Source organism: Microplitis mediator, chromosome 3 (genome assembly GCF_029852145.1).
Source record: "Microplitis mediator isolate UGA2020A chromosome 3, iyMicMedi2.1, whole genome shotgun sequence".
Lineage (NCBI taxonomy): Eukaryota > Metazoa > Arthropoda > Insecta > Hymenoptera > Braconidae > Microplitis > Microplitis mediator.
The window spans coordinates 15,402,723-15,409,196 of record NC_079971.1 but is presented as its reverse complement, the minus strand read 5'-3'; positions in this window follow the sequence as shown (position 1 = coordinate 15,409,196).

Sequence of the window (6,474 nt, the reverse complement as noted above, 5' to 3'; positions counted from 1 at the left end):
ACGAAAAATTCAAGAAAACTTTTGTAAAGAAAACTTTTGCAATTAAAACTGTGCTATTAGGATAGCTATCAAAGTTACTTTCAATTTGACATATTGTATGAAAGTTAGTGTCAACTAGTTGACTATGTTGCAGTCAATTTGAAGTTAAATTACGGCCGTATCTTTCAGTCAACTTGCAGTCATGGTGACTCTCAGGGTAAGCTACAGTGCTCCTTAAGAAAGAAAGAGCCCTGATAGCCACAACTTACTCAGTAAGGTCTGCAGTGAAACATTTCAGCTAACTTAACCAGAAAGTTTCTGGCAAGCTTGGCTGGATAATACTTTTCTTTAAGTTGGTTTCAGAATACGGCAGTAGCTTGAATGTAACTTGATAGAAAAACTTGCTGTCAATTTAAAGTGAAACTTTCAATCAACTTAACGTCATTTTCTGACAGTAATACTTGTAGTCAAATTGAATAAAAAGTTACAGACAATTTGCTGTCAACTTCAAGGTAACTGCTTGCTTTCCAACACTTTCCTTTAAGTTACCTTTAGAATACGGCAGTAGCTTGTAGTTGACTTACGGTTAGAGTGCCTATCAGGGAGATATTTACCACGTAAAGCTCTTTCTTTCCTCTTTCTATCGGGCAGCCATGTTTTAATGCCCTATATTCAGGACGTACTCCATGTTGGTGGTCATTACTCAGAAGAGAGTTGGCAAAGATTTTTTCTACTACATTTTGAAGAAGTTTTGTCAAGAATATATATTATTATATGTATGGAAACTATTTCATTTCTATTTTTTATATTTTATTTTATCTACAATTTGTCTATGTTGAACATTGTTGCATTTCTTGCTTAAAAAATCCGATAAATCTCATAGCTGTATATTCTTATAAAATTTCTAAAAAGGCTTATAAGAATCTATCAGATTTTATGAGATTTTTCAAGTCAACCTTATTTTTTTTTTGTATTTATATTTATTTTGCTAATTACTACTTTTTAATTTTTTTTTCTCTTAGATACTTTAAAAAATTTCATCGAAAAAAGTTTGGTGCAATAATGGTATCTTTTCATTCTAACCGTTGCAGTGTGCACAACACTGTGCATATCTGGAACGTGAGCATTTTTTTTTTTTTTTTTTTTATTATTATTACAAACTATAGTAAACTGAGAATTAAAATTTTAATGTCAAATAAATCGTAACTGTTTGAGTAAATATATAATTCTGTTTGACAAGAATATTTCAATTACAATTCATCACATAGTTTCGTCTGTATAATTGTCGACCACAAATAAATTTTATGTTTTGACATCTAAATCTTACTTTCTCAGTTTACATTTTCTTGGTCTGCCTACCGCGACCCATCATCAAAAACATTACTGTGATTATAGAATTTGGTCTGCCTACTGCAACATATTAATAGCGAATTATTATAAGTATAAAATTTGGTCTGCCTATTGCGACCCATTACTAATATTATTGTAGTTATATAGAATTTGGTCTGCCTACCGCGACCTATTATCAATAACATTTCTGTGATAATAGAATTTTATCTACCTACTGCGACATATTAATAGTGAATTATTGTTAGTATAAAATTTGGTCTGCCTATTGCGACCCATTACTAATATTATTGTAGTTATATAGAATTTGGTCTGCCTACCGCGACCTATTATTAATAACATTACTGTGATTATAAAATTAGGTCTGCCTTTGCGACCCATTACTAATACTATTGTAGTTATTTAGAATTCGGTTTGCCTACCGCGACCCATTATTAATAACGTAACTGTGATTATAGAATTTAGTCTGCCTACTGCGACACATTAATAGCGAATTATTGTTATTATAAAATTTGGTCTGCCTACCGCGACTTATTATCAATAACATTACTGTGATTCTAGAATTTGGTCTCGCTATTAATTGGTTTTAAATGTAATTTATTGATTTATGAATTCAGTTAACCTGCTGCCATATATACTTTAATTCTTTGACTGACTGCGCTGTGACATAAATCAATAATCTCAGGATTTTGTGTTCAAGCATTATTATTAAAATATGGGAACTACCAAAGAAATTTGTATTATTTTTATATTTCATAATAAACGAAATGGAATAATTTTTATTCATTGTATTGTTTTTTTTTACTATCTATTTCCCTCAATAATTTAATACATTTTTCATTATTTATTTTTGTAGTAGTACTATTACATTCAAGTACTTATACTACACAATCAAAGAAGAAAAAATTTCAAAGAGAAACATAATTTAGTGTGAAAAATCAGCTCAAAAATGCCTAGAGTAAAAAAACAATCATCAAAGAAACGGGCGCAATCTATCCGGGCTGCAGTTGAAAAAATTCGTGAGAATGACGAATACCATGCTATTGAAATCATTAAAAACTAAGAGCGAAATTTTCAATTACGTGACGATGAAATTTATCGTTTAACTGAAAATGAACAATTAAAAAAACGTAAATCTAAACTTCGTAAGAATCCAGCTTATCGTTTGAAAGAAAAAAATGCTAATCGGGCTTACACTTCTCAATTACGTCAAAGTGATGAATATAGTTTTGAAAAGAGTAAAATTGAATCTCAAAGACAGCATCAATCCCGTACAGACGAAAATTATCGTGCTAAAAATAATAATTACCATCGTATTCAAATGTCTGAGTTACGTGAAAATGTCCATTTTCGTGAAAATGAACGTAACAAAGATAAGGAAGCTAAAAAAGTCAAGCGCGATGATCCACAAAAACGTAAAATGCATAGTGAGGACAATGAGTATGATTCTATAAAAAAATTAACAGCTTATAAAAAAACCCGATGAAAAAAGATTTCATACAATTGTATAAAATTATATACAAAAAATGGCCCGATCCAATTGTATATAACTGTATAGAAATTGTATACGATTCTACACAAATTGTATACAAGTCTATATAATTATATACAGTTTTATACAAATTATATACAATTCTTTATAATTATATACATTTCTATATAATTGCAATATATAGAATTGTATATAATTATATAGAATTGTATACAATTTTCTATACAAATTGTATACAATTGGATCAGGCCATTTTTTCTATCCAATTATGCATAGTCTATATATAATTATATATAGTCCATATTTAATTGATATATAATTCTTTACAATTGTATAAAATCTTTTTTCATCGGGAACATAATTATAGATAAAGGTATGAATGATCATGCGTGTTATTATAAGGATTCAGAATATCTTTGTGATTCATGTTGGAATAGCCTGAGAAAAGGTGCAATCCCTAGAAAAGCCGCAACAGAAAATCTTTCTTTCACAGAAATTCCTGATTATTTAAAAGGCTTAAGTCCCATCGGGATTAGATTAGTCTCACCTGTCTTAACATTCTTACTAATTGTGCCTCTTCAGCAATTTACTGCAAATCCACAATTATCTGTTAAAGGAAACATTGTGAATTTTCAAGTAGATGTAGGAGATATGATGAAATGTTTACCTCGGCATCCTGAGGATGCTCAGGTAGTCCAAGTTATAATTAAACATAAAAAAGAATATAAACATAATTACATGGCTGAAGCTATTATTGTTAAAGATGTAAGGAAGTCCTGGGAATATCTACAAAACTCTACATTATATAAAGAATATGGTATAAAAGAAAATGAAGAATTTTTTTCACAATATTGTAGTGGTTGGTATCTTAAATTAATATCACTTATACACTACAATGATAACACACTTGAATTATAAATAACAACACCACAATTAACAGCAGTAAAGAAAGCAAGAGAGAGCAATATAGTTTATTGAGATACAATGTTTGCTGTTTAGTTGTCAATATAAGACTGACTGACTTCAATCGCGCATCTATAAAACAAGCGAAGAAGGCATTTGTTTTCTAGCTATTCAAATATTTAAAAGATCAGTTTCACATTCGTTACAATATTCTCAAGAAAAATATTCTTTTGTCGTTGACGAAAATGATAAACAGTATCTATTAGATTCTGAAAATAAATTGTTAGAGGAATTTTTCGAAAACGAAGATAATGATGATGATAATGGAAATTTTGATCGTGATAATGTTTTGGTCATAGATCAGAATCGAGAAATGGCTAACCTTACACAAATCATTGCACCTGGTGAAGACATAATTCCAGTACCAATTTACAATATTCCACATTATGAAATTTTGTGTAATCCACAAATTTTTGGAGGTGAACCTTCTAATGAGGCCAAAATGTTATCAGCTAATGAAAAACATAAACTTTGGCTTACTCATAAAGATCCACGGTGTCGTCAAGATCCTACTTTTGTGCTTCAACTAGGTCAAATGACTGTACAAAAACGAACCCGAGACTCAATGAACTTCGTTATGCGAAGAGGCTTGAAGAATGAATCTATAACTGCAAAAGATATCTTACAAGGAGATTTAGTTGATGAATTGATTAATAAAGATCAAGCGTACAAATTCTTAAAGTCTGCTGTCGGCTCCCCTGCTTATTCAGAAGATAAAAAAAATTTATGATCGCTTTTATGGCACAGAGTTCTCAATTTAATGCCTTTTACACATTTTCAGTGTCAATAAATGATGACCCATACTTATTAAAACAACTCTATGAAGAACAATGCAATAGAACAATCAGTTTACACGATGTACTTGAACTTACTCCTGATGATAAAGCGTATATAATTCGAAATAATCCAGTCACTTGTGCACGTTATATTCATCGCTATTTCAAGGCAATATTAGATTGTTTGGAAAAGAAAACACATGGTCCTTTCAAAGAATACTACGTCGTAGATTCTGTCCAAAAAAGTGAAGTTCAACAGAAAGGTGTTTTACATTTTCACATAGTAGCACAGTTAAATAATGCGCCAGAATATAATCCCGACGATAGTACGTCTGAAAAAAAATGTGTTGAATTTATAGACCAATTTATTACATGCCGATTGAATAAAGATAATCCATACGTCATGGAATATCAGCAGCATAAGCATACTTTTACCTGTTCTAAAGGGATGAAAAATGTAAAGGAATGTCGTTTTCATTATCCTCTATGGCCAATGCCTGAAACAAAAATTTTAATGAAACTACCCCCCGAAGAACGAAATGAACAAGTGAAATCGAATTTTGAAAAAGTAAAAAATTTTCTTCATAAATTATCAAAAACGCCACGAGAAATTTCATTCTCACAAATTTTAATAGAACTTGAAATGTCAGAAACTGAATATATGACAGCTGCTAGATATTCTTTGAACTCTACACGGGTTTTTTTGAAACGTCATAGTAATGGGATTTATGTGAATGCATACAATCCAGATATTTTAAATTTATTAAAATCTAATATGGATATTCAATTTATTTGTGACCCGTATGCATGTGTGAAATATTTGACTGATTATGTTGTGAAGGTCGAAAAAAATATGGCAAAGTTATTCAGAACTTTAATTGAACAATTCGCACATAAAAATTTCACCAACCTTGAAAAAGTCAAAAAATTTGGAAATGCGTTTATCAACTCTAGAGTTTTAGCTGCTCAAGAAGCTGCTTGTATTGTACTTCACTTGCCATTTTTTAAATCAAGTCAAGTTGGAGTGTTTGTTCCTACTTTCCCAATAGAAGAAATAAATCGAGTGGTTAAACGAAACAAAGATTTGGCAAAAATGGCTCCTGACTGTACGAATATCTATCAAGATAATATCATTGATAAATATTGTAAGCGTGATAAACAATATGAAGAAATGTGCTTAGCTGATTTTGCGACTGGATACTCTGAGCCTAATAAACTTACGGCAAAAATTAAAATGAAAAAAAAAAAATAGATCATGTTTCGGAAAATGAAAATAGCAGTTGTGATGATGGTGATGAAAGTGATAATTCAGAAAACGATGTAAAAGAACGTATAAAACGTAAAATTTTGCGGATACGTAATTATAACAAGCACCAAGACGAAGAAAATTACATTCGAGAGCAGTTACTGTTATTTTTGCCATTCCGTGACGAAAAAATTGAAATCGAAGGGCCAAGTTTAGTTGAAAAAAGAGAAGCTTACAACAAAAATAAAACTTTAATTGAAAAAAATCGAGGTCTGATTTATCATGTAGATGAAAACTTTATCGAAGATATTTTTAAAAATGTCGAAGATGATATTAACGATGATGATCAGGATCATAGTGATTTTAATTTTGAAAAGAAATCTGAAGATGAGTTTATTGACTTCTTTACCGAAACTAAATGTACTGATGTTTTTAATTTAAAAGAAAAAGATTATAAGATTAGTGTACCAAAAGTAATGAAAGAGAAAGATATTCTAGAAGCACTGTTGATAGCAAATGAACAGCAACTTCAAGTCGTGATGCATTGCTTACATGCTCAGAAACTTAATAAACCGATTCGATTGGTTATTTGTGGCCAGGCTGGGACTGGAAAATCTTTTTTGATTAAGCTTCGATATCAAACTTTCTCCGATTATTATAACAAACAAATT